This window comes from Hyla sarda, chromosome 5 (assembly GCF_029499605.1).
Source record: "Hyla sarda isolate aHylSar1 chromosome 5, aHylSar1.hap1, whole genome shotgun sequence".
Classification (NCBI taxonomy): Eukaryota; Metazoa; Chordata; class Amphibia; order Anura; family Hylidae; genus Hyla; species Hyla sarda.
The window spans coordinates 119,920,342-119,937,178 of record NC_079193.1 but is presented as its reverse complement, the minus strand read 5'-3'; the positions used below and the strand labels follow the sequence as shown (position 1 = coordinate 119,937,178).

At 44.6% G+C, this 16,837-nt stretch overlaps 1 protein-coding gene across 3 annotated transcripts in view; it reads left to right on the top strand.

Annotated features, from left to right (window-relative positions):
- SLC6A19 (solute carrier family 6 member 19) overlaps positions 1–16,837 on the top strand; it is a 283,454-nt gene that overhangs the window by 20,797 nt on the left and 245,820 nt on the right. The window contains exon 2 of one of the 3 annotated variants that reach the window (XM_056520176.1): positions 1,378–1,449. The exons of the other annotated variants lie outside the window; for them this stretch is intronic. The gene's annotated coding sequence lies outside the window, so the exon portion shown is untranslated. The remainder of the gene's footprint in view (positions 1–1,377; positions 1,450–16,837) is intronic. 3 annotated transcript variants of the gene reach the window in all.

Genomic DNA, 16,837 nt, shown 5'->3' with positions numbered 1-16,837 from the left:
TATAGCACCCGCGGCGATTTTGGGTGCACTACTGTATCCCCCATGCTGGCCCCGCTCCACTACAGAAACGGGGTCTGGCAGATTTGGGGACCCAGCACCCTGAACCGACTTTTCAGCCGACCCAGACTGCTAAAAGGGAGAAAAGACAAACTTAACTCCTTGTGTCTTCTTCCTCTTCTTGCCCTTTCCTTTCTATTTCTTTCCCTTCTCCTCTGGGCCCAAATCATCCCCGAAGGAAAAGTTTTCCAGACGGGTGGGGGACTCCTGCATAACAATTGCCCGCAGGAGACCCCCATCTGCCAAGCCGCTGCCATCACTGCAGTCACTGCCGTCATCATCATCATCCTCACTGGAGGGAGGTAAGGCCACCTGAGCCGGGTTTACATAGTCCTCACTGAGGGTAAGTGGGGGGTCTGGGGTAACAGTGGTGGTGGTACACACAGGTCCAGTATCCATATCCCCCTCACTCATATCCCCCTCCTCACCTCCCTCCATCTCCTCCTCCTCACTCTGGCAGTCATCTTGGTTACTCACTTGTCCTGAGACCTTCATTCTGGAGAAACGATCCTTGTTCACAAGTCTCTCGCTGAGTATACCACCTCCCTCCACAATGTCCGATCTCAGCCTCACAATCTCATCCACCTGTTTCTTCAGAGCTCTCACCTTGGTGGAAAATGCTGCCCTCTTGGTCTTTGCTGCATTGTTTGCTTGGTAGCTTGCAAACTTCAGCTCCTCTCTGAGGCCTCTTAGTTGTTTGCCGAGCTGTTCATACTGAGCCATCTTGGCCTGGATTCTGGACCCAAAGCTGGCCAGGGATTCTCTGGGCCCCTTTACCCCCCATTGCTGGGGTTCTGAGGAAACAGATGCAGACTTTCCACTCCGCTGCCTGGATGAGCTTCTGCTGGAAGCTTTTCAGCTCCCATCTGAGGTCGGGGGAGGGGGCCCCACATGGCTGTGGACCCTGGTGGATCTCCTCACCCCATCCTGACTACTGGCTGTTGCATGTTCCTTTGCACACCCCGCCAGCCGCGAACGGGGGGTGCAAGATGAAGCCCCAGCTTCCCGGAGCTCCATAGCAGGAAAACCTACCCAGGTGTCTGCCACACACCTGGGGAGGGGTGGAAGAAAATCACTGCTTCTCTGGGAAACTCTGGAGCTCAGCAGAACACAACCTCTCTCCAGAGCTGTACTCACTATTCTGCTGGTGAGGTCACTGGGTACATACATTTACATTACTTATCCTGTACTGATCCTGAATTATATCCTGTATTATCCTCCAGAGCTGTACTCACTATTCTGATGGTCAGGTCACTGTATACCTACATTACATTACTTATCCTGTACTGATCCTGTGTTATATCCTGTATTATACTCCAGAGCTGTATTTACTATTTTGCTGGAGGAGTCACAAGGAGGGTGAGAGGGCCTGCAGCGAGCACAGATTTGGAGGTACCACTATTAAATAGAAGTGTAACTTTGTTGTAGAATAGTGTGATGCCCAGGACATTGCTGCTATATACTGACTGCACTGTTTACAACCCTACTGACTAGAACAGTATGATGGTAATGTGTATGGTGATAATATTCCTCCTTGTATACTGGTATTATTGGTCTCAGTATACAGGATTTTGTCATTAACAGTATGATGGTAATATGTATGGTAATAAAGAAAGAAATTCATCAATTGTTATCTAGTATGTGTACTATTTTAGAGCAGAAAAGTCCCGTTTGATGTCACCTTCCTGCGACAAATTCATCAAAAGTCGCACGCCACATGATGAATTTCCTGACTCCTACGCCCATGGTACCCATTTAGACTGCTTTACAGGGCTAAAGTAAATGTGCAGGCCACTGCAACTTTTTGCAGCTTTCAGAGAAAAGTTGCACATAATGAATCAGTGCCCACTGCATAAAACTAGTCTAAAACACTGCACATAGTGGTTCACTTTTTTGAAATATGATCAAAAGCAAAAGTCACACAAAAGTCGCATGGGAAGTGACCTGAGACTTTGTGTTGAAAAAAGTTCTAAATAGCTTGATGAATTCCCCTCAATACTCCTCCTTTTATACTGGTATTATTGGTAATATTGGTCTCAGTATACAGATATATAGATAGAGAGAGAGAGAGATATACATACACACACACACGCACATTTTTCTTTTTGTTAGGTGCTTTATTATACCCAACTATGATTTACATTTTGTCTCTCCCTTTTGTGGCTCCGCCTTCACATAGCCACACCCACGACTAAAATGGGCTGCTTAGTCTAAAATGCCCGGGCCTATTTTTGGTCCCAGTCCGACCCTGCATCACTGTATATTGTAGTACTGTGAGTCACTGTACAGGGTTAATATGTACATTGACTCGCTGTACACCTAATAGTCCTCCCTAATGCATAAGGACAATTTTTATACAGATATTGTCATATTTCCCTTGGTTCTATTGATGCTAAACACAGAATCTTATGTACAGATGACAATGAAACAATTTGCATAGGGCTCATGGCTGAATTAAAGGAGTAGTCCGGCGTGCACTTTTCTTATTTTATCTGGTCCGGGCTGCAAAAAAAAAAAGAAAACAAACTTTCTCTTGCCTGCCTACACGCCCCTGGAGCTCCGGTACAGGTGTTCGGTCGCCGGGCTGTTTGCTTCTTACTTCCTGTTAGCCCGACACGTCACACGGAGCTTCAGCCTATCACCGGCCGCAGCGATGTCCCGCCATTTCCATTAATAATTTTAACCCTAGGGTACACGGATAGTGTCCTTCAGCTGAATACTGCTTTTCCATTGCAACACTTGGGTTTGTTCCTATATGGATAGTCCAACCCATCAAGGTCAGCATAGCACCAGTAGTGTGGTGGCGGGTCAAGTAAACCTGACAGTATCACACCAGGGAGCACCCCAGCACTTTTTTCTTTCTCTCCTCTCTCTATTTAATTTATGGAGCATATCTTAATTTAAGGGTGTCAGAAAGCTTATCATGTTCAACTTTTGCCTAAGCAGGCTTCAAAAAGTCTAAAGCCACCACTTCTGTCATATGACATTTAAAAAAAAGGGTTGGTACTTGAAAAGGGTTGGTACTCTGTCTCAAAAAATTGTATCAGGTCATCATCATTCAGGAAGACTGACACAAATCAGGTTTAAAAGGGAAACCAGGAATCTAAATTTCTTTTATACTTTGGGGACACGGTAGAAATGAAAAATGAATGATACTCACCTGCCTCTGTCCCGGCAGCTCCCATTCCAGCATATTCTAGTCCCGTCTGGTCACCAGGGTGACCAGAAGTCCCTGTTTTACATGGATCATCCTGTTTTTGAGCCTGTTGTCCATGCATCCCTTAAAAAAAATAAAAGATTCTGGATGCAGAGATGTCCCATTTTTTGTATTACAGGCCCGCATCAATACTGACCATAGCTAATAAGGTGGAAGCAACCACCGTGGCTCATGATGCCCGACCTTCAAAGCGGCAGCAGGCACTGCTGCCACTTTAAAGAGCATGGCTACAGATACCTAGCTTAAAACTGGGTAGTGGACATGTCGGACAGAAGGGAGGCATGTCTGTGCCAGTCATGCAGCAAGCCACTGACATTGCAGTACTCTGGCACAGTCAAGGGGTTTAGGATTTGCCACTCTGTTACTAAAAGTCCTCATTGTAGCTCACTGAATAAGACAAAATGTAAAGGCAGAGATAAGGCAGTGGCCTTTTAGTTAACTTATTTTTTTCTGTTGACAAATTGACACTTGGCTATATAAGTAAAAAGATAATAACATAACAACATAAGTTGATATGTTGGTTGGTGTGATTGGATTCTGCTGCAGAGTGATTGACTAATCAAAACAGCCTTTAGTCTTAATATCAGCTATTTTCTAACAATTAGAATTTATTGAATCTTATCACTTAAGTATGCATATAAATTATCTGCTCAAAGGTCAACTTTTTTATTATTGTAGTTTACCTCCTCAGAAGATGCTTATCTGCATAATTGAAAAACAGGTTATGGCCCATTGTTTACTGCATTGCATAGCTTTACAGTGAAACAAACCATTTAGTTAAGGTGCAATTATGATTTTATTGTCTATTGGGATATAAACTTGAGGTGGCTTGTGCTGATGAGTAATTACGTAAAAATTATTTGATAACATGTTGTTCCTTAATCTTACTGGTATCTAGTGTTATCGACGTAACCTGCTATTAACTTTTCATGATTGAATATTACTTGAAATTTCCTATCCTGATATGAACATTAAAATAGATATGCTATATTACCCCTCCAGACTGTACACATTCTAGAACTTATTACTGTTAAGGAAGCAGTAAAGCCAGCGATATGCACAGTGTCATTCAGGCTAAGTTTCTACTTGTTTTTTTTTTGTCCTGCGTTTTTTGGTTTGAAAAAACGGCTATACAGTTTCCTACGTCTGGCGTTTTTTTTCTGGCCTTTTTTCATTTGTGTGGAAATTGCACCTTGGCAGTTTAAAAAAAAAAAAAAAAAAAAAAAAAAAAAAAAAAAAAAAAAAGATGCAGTAGTGATGGAAAACATTTTATTTAACGAAATTGATATATTTAAAAAAAATTTTTATTAATTGTTAAAGTGTGTTTCACATTTTTCTCTATTTTTTGTAGGTAGTACTACTCAACATGGAGCACACTTTGCTCCATGCTGGGAGCTGTAGTACCTGCATTAATAGAAAGATTGCAGTGAGTGTAACTTCTGACTCCTTTTTTACGATCTGTCTATTAATGCAGGTACTACAGCTCCCAGCATGGAGCAGAGTGTGCTCCATGTTGGGAGTAGTAGTACCTGCAGTTAAGGAAAGATCACAGTGGATGTCACTCCTTACACCCGCTGTGATCCTCCTGTATAATGTATAGATGCAGCCGGCCGCTCTTCTATGGTCCCCTGCACTGACGTATATATACACATATTCATATTTCCCGCAGAGAGCTGTGATTGGCTGGAACAATCTGGCCAATCACAACTCTCTGCGGGAAATATGAATAGGTGTGTATATATACGTCAGTGCAGGGGACCATAGAAGAGAGGCCGGCCACATCTATACATTATACAGGAGGATCGCAACAGGTGATCTGTCAATTAGTACAGGTACTACTACTCCCATCATGGAACAGTGTGTTCCATGCTGGGAGTAGTAGTACTACCTAAAAAAAAATGTAAAAAATAAGTGAAAAACATACTGCACTCACTACATTTTTATTATTGTCAGCTACATTTTTAGGTCCCCGCCTGCCCACATAAATTGACCCCTGTTTTAAAAATGTATAAATATTTTGTTATAAAATTTTCCGTTAGATAACATTTTTTCCTTCACTACTGTATCTTTTTTATTTATTTTTTTAATGGTACCCTATGAAATTTCAGTAAAAAAGGTATCTCCATCACTTTTTTGGATCACTTAAGTCCAAAAAAGAATAAAAACCGCCTTCAAAATGCCAAAGTTAAAACCCACATATCGTTTTTCTTGGCGATTTTTTTTTTCACTCCCATAGGGAGAAATGGGAGAAAGACGCCACGATTTTGACAAAAAAATCGGCAGGTGCTCAACATGCTGCGATTTTGGAAAACCGCCAAGGAGCTAAAAGATGCCAAAAAAGAGTGAAAAAACACCAAAAGGGTAAAAAAAAAAAAAATGCCAAAGTGGAAGAAGGATTTTGCGATTTCTCATTGATTTACAGCTAACATCTGGCCGCAGCATTTTTTGGCCGAAAAAACACCATGAGGCAGAATTGGCGTTTTTCTTGGCATTTAAAAAACAAACAAAAAAAGTTATATTCAAATATACCTGTTAATGTTTAAATCTTCAAAATACAGCAATATTTGTTTTTACAGCCTGACAAGTGTTATAACATTTCATTTTTCCATTGATATACTATATCCAATTGGCACAATTCGGGGTACATATCATTTATTGATTAACTTACCGTATATACTCGAGTATAAGCCGACCCGAGTATAAGCCGAGACCCCTAATTTCAACCCAAAATCCCAGGAAAAGTTATTGACTCGAGTATAAGCCTAGGGTGGGAAATACCTCATCCCCCCCCTGTCATCATCCAGACCCGTCATTAACATCCTCATCATCCCCTTGTCATCATCCCACACATCCCCCCTTCATCATCCCCTTGTCATCATCCCACACATCCCCTTGTCATCCCACACATCCCCCCTTCATCATCCCCTTGTCATCATCCCACACATCCCCTTATCATCCCACACATCCCCCCTTCATCATCCCCTTGTTATCATCCCACACATCCCCCCTTCATCATCCCCTTGTTATCATCCCACACATCCCCCCTTCATCATCCCCTTGTCATCATCCCACACATCCCCCCTTCATCATCCCCTTGTCATCATCCCACACATCCCCTTATCCCACACATCCCCCCTTCATCATCCCCTTGTCATCATCCCACACATCCCCCCTTCATCATCCCCTTGTCATCATCCCACACATCCCCTTATCATCCCACACATCCCCCCTTCATCATCCCCTTGTCATCATCCCACACCCCCCCCCCTTCATCATCCCCACCCCCCTTCATCATCCCCACACCCCCCCCCTTCATCATCCTCTTCTCATCATTCGCCCTCAGTGGTCTTCAACCTGCGGACCTCCAGAGGTTTCAAAACTACAACTCCCAGCAAGCCCGGGCAGCCATCGGCTGTCCGGGCTTGCTGGGAGTTGTAGTTTTGAAACCTCCGGAGGTCCGCAGGTTGAAGACCACTGCGGCCTTCAACATGCGGACCTCCAGAGGTTTCAAAACTACAACTCCCAGCAAGCCCGGGCAGCCATCGGCTGTCCGGGCTTGCTGGGAGTTGTAGTTTTGAAACCTCCGGAGGTCCGCAGGTTGAAGACCACTGCGGCCTTCAACATGCGGACCTCCAGAGGTTTCAAAACTACAACTCCCAGCAAGCCCGGGCAGCCATCGGCTGTCCGGGCTTGCTGGGAGTTGTAGTTTTGAAACCTCCGGAGGTCCGCAGGTTGAAGACCACTGCGGCCTTCAACATCATCCAGCCCCCTCTCACCCCCTTTAGTTCTGAGTACTCACCTCCGCTCGGCGCTGGTCCGGTCCTGCAGGGCTGTCCGGTAAGGAGGTGGTCCGGTGAGGAGGTGGTCCGGGCTGCTATTTTCACCGGGGGCGCCTCTTCTCCGCGCTTCCGGCCCGGAATAGAGCCGTTGCCTTGACAACGACGCATCTGCGTCGTTGTCAAGGCAACGTGACTATTCTGAGGCCGGGCCCGAAGCGCTTAGAAGAGGCCTCCCCGGTGAAGATAGCAGCCCGGACCACCTCCTCACCGGACCACCTCCTTACCGGACAGCCCTGCAGGACCGGACCAGCGCCGAGCGGAGGTGAGTACTCAGAACTAAAGGGGGTGAGAGGGGGCTGGATGATGTTGAAGGCCGCAGTGGTCTTCAACCTGCGGACCTCCGGAGGTTTCAAAACTACAACTCCCAGCAAGCCCGGACAGCCGATGGCTGCCCTGGCTTGCTGGGAGTTGTAGTTTTGAAACCTCTGGAAGTCCGCAGGTTGAAGACCACTGCGGGTGGGGGAGTTCACTCGAGTATAAGCCGAGGGGGGTGTTTTCAGCACGAAAAATCGTGCTGAAAAACTCGGCTTATACTCGAGTATATACGGTATATTCATTTTTTTGGGGGAGGGAAATTTGATTTAAAAAAGTAACTATTCTAGGTTTTGTGGCCTTTTACAGCAATTACAATGCATAATTCCAGTACACAAGGGAAAATAATATTGCCACACTGTGACCACAACCATTACCACCACATAGTGACTGGATTAAAACCACTGAACATAGACCAATATCCCCCCTACAAAGCCCATACAGTGGTAACCCAAGCTCTTCACATGCTCTGCAGACCATATAAGTGATTACAGTGCAGTTACATCTATAGACTCGCAGGAGGCATCTTCTTGAAGTTGTTCTCTTTCCTTTTCTTCTCTGTCTTGTTCAGACCACCATGAAGTCTTCTTCCAACATGAGTCATCTCCCCATAATGTGCCCCACACTCCACACTTTTCTGCTCATTCTCCACCTGTTTCCTAGCCTCAGGGAACTAAATAATGAATGCCATTCGGTAGATAATGCCCCCGGTAGGTATTGCCCATGTAGGTAGGTAGTAGATAATGCCCCCAGGTAGGTAGTGCCCCAGGTAGTCAATACCCTCAGGTAGGTAGTGCCCGACAGGTAGTTATGCCCCAAGTAGGTAGATAGTAGGTAATGCCCCTAGTAGGTAGTGCCACCAGTAGGTAGGTGGTAGGTAGTTCCCCCAGTAGGTATATAGTAGGTAGTGCCTCCAGGTAGATAATTCCCCCAGTAGGTAGTGACCCCAGGTAGGTAGTGCCTCCCAGATAGGTAGTGCCTCCAGATAGGTCATGCCCCCCCATAGGTAATGCTCTCACATAGGTTCCCTCAAAATGTTTTTTTTTTTTTTTTAAATCCCACTTACCTCTCCACTGATCCTGCACTGAGGTCAGGCTCTCTGCAGCATCCAGAGCACTGCAGAACTCCTCTGGCAGCATCAAATGATGTAATCTTCGCTGAATTGCATACATTTTGTATGCTATTTGCGTAATGTAAGTTCAAAAGCAGAAGACTGCAGTTGCCTATATGTTCATTACATACACTATTTTTTGCACTGTATGTACAGATGCAGGAGACCGCTGTTGAATAATACTTGGTTTGAATAATAATTCGCAGCAAAGCTGGATTATGAACAAGTCAGAACAATTAGACACAAAAATTGCAAAAATGTGGGCTGATATAGACACAAATAACTGCGACTGGCCACAAAGCTAGTCTAAACAATTAACTAACCACTGCCTGCTGAAAACACATGGCTAGAAGCAAGTTTTTTTCTTGACAGAGGGGAAAGGCTACAAAGTATGAGGAGTCCAGAGATCAAGTCTCAGTTTTTGGCATTACTAACCTCTCTTGATAAATGGTCTTTGACCAAGCATGTCCAGTTAATGACAAAATCTCTTACCGGCTTTGAAGCATGAATACTTTTCTCCGGTTTCCATAAGTTGCATTCAGAACCATATTTAAGTTATGCAGCTGACTGTGAAAAATATTAACCCCTTAAGGACCCAGCCAATTTTCAGTGTAGGACCTGGCTTTTTCTTGCACATCTGACCTCTGTCAATTTAAGCATTAATAACTCTGGAATGCTTTTACCTTTCACTCTGATTCCGAGACAGTTTTTTCGTGACATATTCTACTTTATGTTAGTGGTAAAATTTTGTCGATACTTGCATAATTTCTTGGTGAAAAATTCCAAAATTTTATGAAAAAATTTAAAATTTTACATTTTTTTTTTTTTTTACTTCGAAGCTCTCTGCTTTTAAGGAAAATGAATATTCCAAATAAATTATATATTGATTCACATATGCAATATGTCTACTTTATGTTGGCATCATAAAGTTGACATGTTTTTACTTTTGGAAGACATCCGAGAGCTTCAAAGTATAGCAGCAATTTTCCAATTTTCACAAAATTGTCAAAATCGAAATTTTTCAGGGACCAGTTGAGTTTTGAAGTGGATTTGAAGGGACTTCTTATTAGAAATAACCCATAAATGACCCCATTATAGAAACTGCACCCCTCAAGGTATTCAAAATGACATTCAAAGGGTTTGTTAACACTTAAGAAGTTTCACAGGAATAGCAGCAAATTGATGGAGAAAATTCAAAATCTTAATTTTTTACACTGGCATGTTCTAGTAGACCCAGTTTTTGAATTTTTACAAGGGGTGAAAGGAGAGAAATCTTCCTAAAATGAGTAACCCAATTTCTCTCGAGTAAGGAAATACCTCATATGTGTATGTCAAATGCTCTGTGGGTGCACTAGAGGGCTCAGAAGGGAAGGAGTGACAGTGGGATTTTGGAGAGTGAGTTTTTCTGAAATGTTTTTTGGGGGGCATGTCAAATTTATGAAGCCCCTATGGTGCCAGAATAGCAAATAAAAAAATAAAAAACCCTGATGGCATACTATTTTGGAATAAACACCCCTCAAGGAATGTAACAAGGGGTACAGTGAGCCCTAACACCTCACACACAGGTGATTTTTTTTTTCCCACTAACATGCTAGTTTTCCCCCCAATTTTTTTTTACAAGGGGTAATAGGATAAAATGCCCCCCAAAATTTGTAACCCCATCTCTGAGTATGAAAATACCCCATGTGTGGACGTGAAGTGCTCTGCTGGCACACTGCATAGCTCAGAACAGAAGGAGTCACATTTGGTTTTTGGAAAGCAAATTTTGCTGAAATGGTTTTTGGGGGTATGTCAAATTTAGGAAGCCCCTATGGTGCCAGAAAAAAAAACACATGGCATACTATTTTGGAAACTACACACCTCAAGGAACATAACGAGGAGTACAGTGAGCCTTAACACCTCACAGGTGTTTGACAACATTTTGTTAAAGTTGGATGTGTAAATGAAGGAAAAAAAATTTCAGTAAAATACTGTTTTTTTTTCCCCCCCGAATTTTACATTTTTACAAGGGGTAATAGGAGAAAATTACCCCCAAAATTTGTAATCCCATTTCTTCTGAGTATGGAAATACCCCATGTGTGGACGTCAAGTGCTCTGCTGGTGCACTACAATGCTCAGAAGAGGAGGAGCGCCATTGAGCTTTTGGAAAGAGAATTTGTTTGGAATGGAAGTCGGGGGCCTTGTGCGTTTACAAAGCCCCCTGTGGTGACAGAACAGTGGACCCCCCACATGTGACCCCATTTTGGAAACTACACCCCTCACAGAATTTAATAAGGGGTGCAGTGAGTATTTACACCCCACTGGCTTTGACAGATCTTTGGAACAGTGGGCTGTGCAAATTAATGATTACATTTTTCATTTTCACGGACCACTGTTCCAAAAATCTGTCAGACACCTTTGTGGTGTAAATGCTCGCTGCACCCCTTATTACATTCAGTGAGGGGTGTAGTTTCCAAAATGGGGTCACATGTGGGGGGGTCCACTGTTCTGGCACCACAGGGGGCTTTGTAAACGCACATGGCCCCCGACTTCCATTCCAAACACACGTGGCCTTCAATTCCGGACAAATTTTCTCTTCAAAAGCCCAATGGCGCTCCTGCAATTTACATCCACATATGGGGTATGTTCTTACTCAGAAAAAAAAAGCCCCACCAAATTTGTAACCCCATTTCTTCTATTTTCCCTTGTAAAAATTTAAAAAAATAAATAAATTTCACTAAAATGCTGGTGTTACGTTATCAACTTTTAACTAAAATTTGTCAAGCACCCGTTACATTCCGTAAGGGGTGTAGTTTCCAAAATGGGGTCATATGTGGGTATTTATTTTTTTTGCGTTTATGTCAGAACCGCTGTAAAATCAGCCACCCCTGTGCAAATCACCAATTTAGGCCTCAAATGTACATGGTGCACTCTCACTCCTGAGCCTAGTCGTGCGCCCGCAGAGCATTTTACATCCACATATGAGGTATTTCCGTACTCAGGAGAAATTGCGATACAAATTTTTGGGGTCTTTTTTGCTTTTATCGCTTGTGAAAATAAAAAGTATGGAGCAACACCAGCATGTTAGTGTAAAATGTTTTATTTTTTTACACTTTCAGGCTGGTGTAGACTTATCCTTTTCATAAGGGGTAAAAGGAGAAAAAGCCCGCCAAAATTTGTAGTGCGATTTCTCCCAAGTACGAAAATACCCCATTTGTGACCCTAAACTGTTTCCTTGAAATACGAGAGGGCTCCGAAGTGAGAGAGCACCATGCGCATGCCACAGCTCAAACTTGAAGGAGGTAACTTACTGTAAACCCGCCCGTGTTAATGTACCCTGTACATTCACATGGGGGGGGGGGGCAAACCTCCAGCTGTTTCAAAACTACAACTCCCAGCATGTACTGACAGACAGTGCATGCTGGGAGTTGTTCTTTTGCAACAGCTGGAGGCACACTAGTTGGAAAACCTTCAGTTAGGTTCTGTTACCCAATTCCAGTATTTTCCAACCAGTGTGCCTCCAGCTGTTGCAAAACTACAACTCCAAGCATGTACTGATCACCGAAGGGCATGCTGGAAGATGTAGTTATGCAACAGCTGGAGGTCTGCAAATCCCAGCATGCCCAAACAGCTGTCTGGGAATGCAGGGAGTTGTAGTTTTGCAACATCTGGAGGGCTACAGTTTAGAGACCACTGTATAGTGGTCTCAAACTGTAGCTCTCCAGATGTTGCTAGGCAACTCACCAGCTTCCGTAGGATCCAGGGAGCCCATCGCCGTCCTCTTCTGCCGGCGGTCGCCGTCCGCTGCCGCCACCGATGGGTAAGTGGACTTTGGCGCCATTTCTCCTCGGTTTCCCTGTTCTGCCCAGCCTCTTGTGGGTGGACAGAACGGGGAAACCAAAAGTTAACCCCCCCACGCCTCAGATCTGCTATTGGTCATCGCTTCTAGACAACCAATAGCAGGGATAGGAGGGGTGGCACCTCTGCCACCTCCCTCCTTTTCCTTCAGGGGAGACCCGTATGACCCGGAATTGCTGCAAATCGCCGGTGTGAATTCACCGGCGATTTGCGCCGATCGCCGTCATGGGGGGGGGGGGGGGTGTCTGATGACTCCCCTGGGCATTTGCGCGGTGTGCCTGCTGATCGGCATACAGGTACGTCCTGGGTCCTTAACAGGTTAACAGGGGACTGGACCGGGATGGCAGCTCATGCAAACCCGAGGGGGGAGGATCCTGAGTCAATTCAGACCGGCAATTAGCGGTGATTCCAGGTCTCTGATGACCTAGAAAAAAAGGGTGATAGGTGGTGTCCAAGACGCCACCTATCACCCTTTACCAGCAGGAGTGAGGTGGCACGGTACCACCTCACAATAGCGTGATTGATCGGTCCGGACAACCGATCAATCACCAAGCCTGCTGGGAGGTGATCAGGTGGCGATCGGGAAGTCGGTGGTCCCTTACCTGTCCATCAGGGCAGGTGGGGGTCCCTAGCTTCGAGGTGGAGGGTCCCTGGAGTTGCCGGTGGAGGACCCCTGGCGGCGGCAGCAGCGTCCTCAGTGGCGGCGGCAGGATACAGCAGGAGGTGAGTTAGGTGCAGTATAGTTCTCCCACATTAGGTGCAGTATAGTTTTCCCCAACATTAGGTGCAGTATAGTTTTCCCCAACATTAGGTGCAGTATAGTTTTCCCCAACATTAGGTGCAGTATAGTTTTCCCCAACATTAGGTGCAGTATAGTTTTCCCCCACATTAGGTGCAGTACAGTTTTCCCCCACATTAGGTGCAGTACAGTTTCCCCCACATTAGGTGCAGTACAGTTCCCCTACAGACATACAGCCTTCAGCCATATACAGTGTATGGCTTGAGGCTGACTGCCTGTTTACTGCCCCAGTGTTCCGACCACCACTCCTCCGGTCCGGGGACATGATCTACTGCTATGGCCTATGGGCCATAGCAGTAGGTCCCGGAGGAGCGGAGGTCGGAACACTGAAGATGACGTGCCGCTGGTCACTTACCATACGCGTGCGTCCTCCTCGATGCTCCGCTCGGCTTTTCTCCTATGGGCGCACATCCCGGCAGCCCCTGCGTTTTTAAGGTAACGCGGGGGCCGCCGCAGAGAGGTAACCGCCAGGATATCCTTGTGTCCTGAAAAGATTTTTCGGGACACAGGGTTGTCCCGTGTGTGACAGCGGCCCCCTGCAGGCATGGAACATCGCATGGCCGGCCCTCTATCGCGGGCTGGCCATGCTATTCACTGGGCCTATTTTAACTTAGGGGCCTGGAGCGGCAGCTCCATCCACCCCAACGTTAATCTGGCCCTGCTCCCAGCATGCCCTTTGGCTGTTTGTGCATGCTGGGGCTTGTAGTTATGCAACAGCTGGAGGCACTTTTATTTCTATGAAAAAGTGTGCCTGCAGTTGTTGCATAACTGCAACAACCAGCATGCACAAACAGCCAAAGGGCATGCTGGGCGATGTTGTAGTGTGCCTCCAGCTGTTGCATAACTACACCTCCCAGCATGCCCTTCGGCTGTCAATGCATGCTTAGAGTTGTAGTTTTGCAACCGGTGAAGGCACACTGGTTGCGAAACACAGAGTTTGTTACCTAATTCAATGTTTCGCACCCAGTGTGCCTCCAGCTGTTGCACACAACAACTCCCAGCATGCACTGACAGAGACCGTACATGCTGGGAGTTGTAGATTTGCAACACTGAGTTAACTAACAAACTGTGTTTTGCAACCAGTGTGCCTCCAGCTGTAACTCCCAGCATGCAAAAGCAAAAGGGCATGCTGAGAGTTGTACTTTTGCAACAGCTGGAGGTCCCCCCCCATGTGAATGTACAGGGTACATTCACATGGACGGGGGTCTACAGTGATTTTTCCGCTGCAAGTTTGAGCTGTGGCAAATTCTCCGCTGCAGCTCAAACTCCCACCCGTGTGAATGTACTCTAAAAACACTACACTACACCTACACAAAATAAAAAGTAAAGCACTACAGCTACACAAACCTCTACCCCCCCCCCCCCCCCATTAAAAAAAATATTTAAAAAAATCTCGTACGGCACTGTTTCCAAATTTTTTGCACCAACATGCTGGTGTTGCCCCATACTTTTAATTTTCACAAGCGCTAAAAGGAAAAAAAGCCCCAAAATTTGTAACGCAATTTTTCCTGAGTATGGAAATACTCTATATGTGGACGCAAAGTGCTCTGCGGGCGCACAACATGGCTCAGAAATGAGAGCGCACCATGTACATTTGAGGTCTAAGTTGGTGATTTGCACAGGGGTGGCTGATTTTACAGTGGTTCTGACATAAATGCAAAAAAATAAATACCCACATGTGACCCCATTTTGAAAACTACACCCCTCACGGAAAGAAACAAGTGGTGTAGTGAGCCTTAACACCCCACAGGTGTTTGACGAATTTTCGTTAAAGTTGGATGTGAAAATGAAGAAAAAAAATGTTTTCACTAAAATGCTGGTGTTACCCTACATTTTTCATTTTCACAAGCCGAAAAATAGGGGAAAAAAAAACAAAATTTGTAGCCCCATTTCTTCTGAGTATGGAAATACCCAATATGTGGTATACCCCATATGAAGGCCATGTGTGTTTACAAAGCCCCCATGGTGCCAGAACAGTGGACCCCCCCACATGTGACCCCATTTTGAAAACTACACCCCTCACAGAATTTAATAATGGGTTCAGTGAGCATTTACACCCCACTGGTGTCTGAAAGATTTTTGAAACTGTGGTCTATGAAAATGAAAAATTAACACAAGGACAGAAGAGAAATCTGCATTTTGTGCCAAAAAATTTTCATTTTTAAATTTTCACTGCTTTGTGACCAAAGTGCTTGCTTTTTATAATCCTAAAGCAGCCTTGTGGAACCTACATGGCGCAAATATACAAGAAATAAGTTCATACAATGATCAAAGAGAAACCATTTTGCATATAAATAAAAGTTTAGCACTTTGTATTGCTTGTCACTGTGCTTGTGAATGCTTCTCAACTGAAGAGGTTGCAAGCTGTCTGCATCCTGTCTGGATCTCACAAGTGTTCTTCTCACACAGTTGAAAGCTGGATTATACACTGTACTGAGTGAGCAGAGGAGAATAAAAACCACACCCCCAATTTTGGTCCTTTTCTTCGTTGTCAGAACTTAAGAGCCCTGGATACCAGGCTTTAGTTTAAAAATTAACCCCTTAAGGACTCAGCCAATTTTCACTGTAGGACCTGGTCATTTTTTGCACATCTGACCACTGTCACTTTAAGCTTTAAGCTTCTACCTTTCATTCTGATTCCGAGATAGTTTTTTCGTGACATGTTCTACTTTATGTTAGTGGTAACATTTTGTTGATACTTGCATCATTTCTTGGTGAAAAATTCCAAAATTTGATGAAAAAATTTAAAATTTTGAATATTTTTTACTTTGAAGCTCTGCTTCTAAGGAAAATGAATATTTTAAATAAATTATATATTAGAAGAACATCGGTCCAAGAGTTTCGAGGGAAAAATAAAGTGCTTCAATTGGCACTCACCTCCGTCACAGAAGTAGTGATGTTTGGAATAGACAGAATAAAATAAAAACCGCTTTGACACAGATTTAATGAAAAGTAAAAAGAAGGTTTATTCCTTCAGCATGTAATACAGCGATGTGTTTCGAGGGGCGGGGGTACCCCCTCTTCGTCAGGCTTTCTGATTGGGCAGGGAGGATATCCATTATTTATACCATGTTTGCCCGCGAAAATCAATTCAAGAAGATCTCACATGTGTAAGTTACATCACATAAAATTGTCTAATATACATAAAAAGTGCATTTTCATTAGAGGTGAGCATTCCTTTGAGGGTAACATAAAATACAAAAACTGCAAATAATCATTTGGCTGACACTTATGCCGGTACGCACATATTGGGTTTCATGTGCGGTTATGCTTATACTGATTATGCAGACATCGGACACAGGTATGGGCTCCCCCCTCCGAGGTCTGCAGTAATTAGATCAAGGGTTAGGGCCGCCGGTCACCGCTCCACTCATACATTTACCTCCTTGGCCGCACACCGGATGGGAGACAGCCAAGCACCTCATCTGGAAATGAAACCCCGGCGTGACCGAGACCGAAGATCCGTGGCAGGCAGGAGGAGAGTGTGTGACACAGAACGCGGGCGTCGGAGACAATGGAGGAGATTTATGAAATGATTTAGACTGGTTTTTCCTGTCTAAATTTGTCGCACAGAAAGTCGCAGTCTAAATATGTGCGACTTTTCTGCGACTTTTGCTGTAGAGGATTTTTAGAACATGATGCATGCAAGTCTATTTTAGACGGAA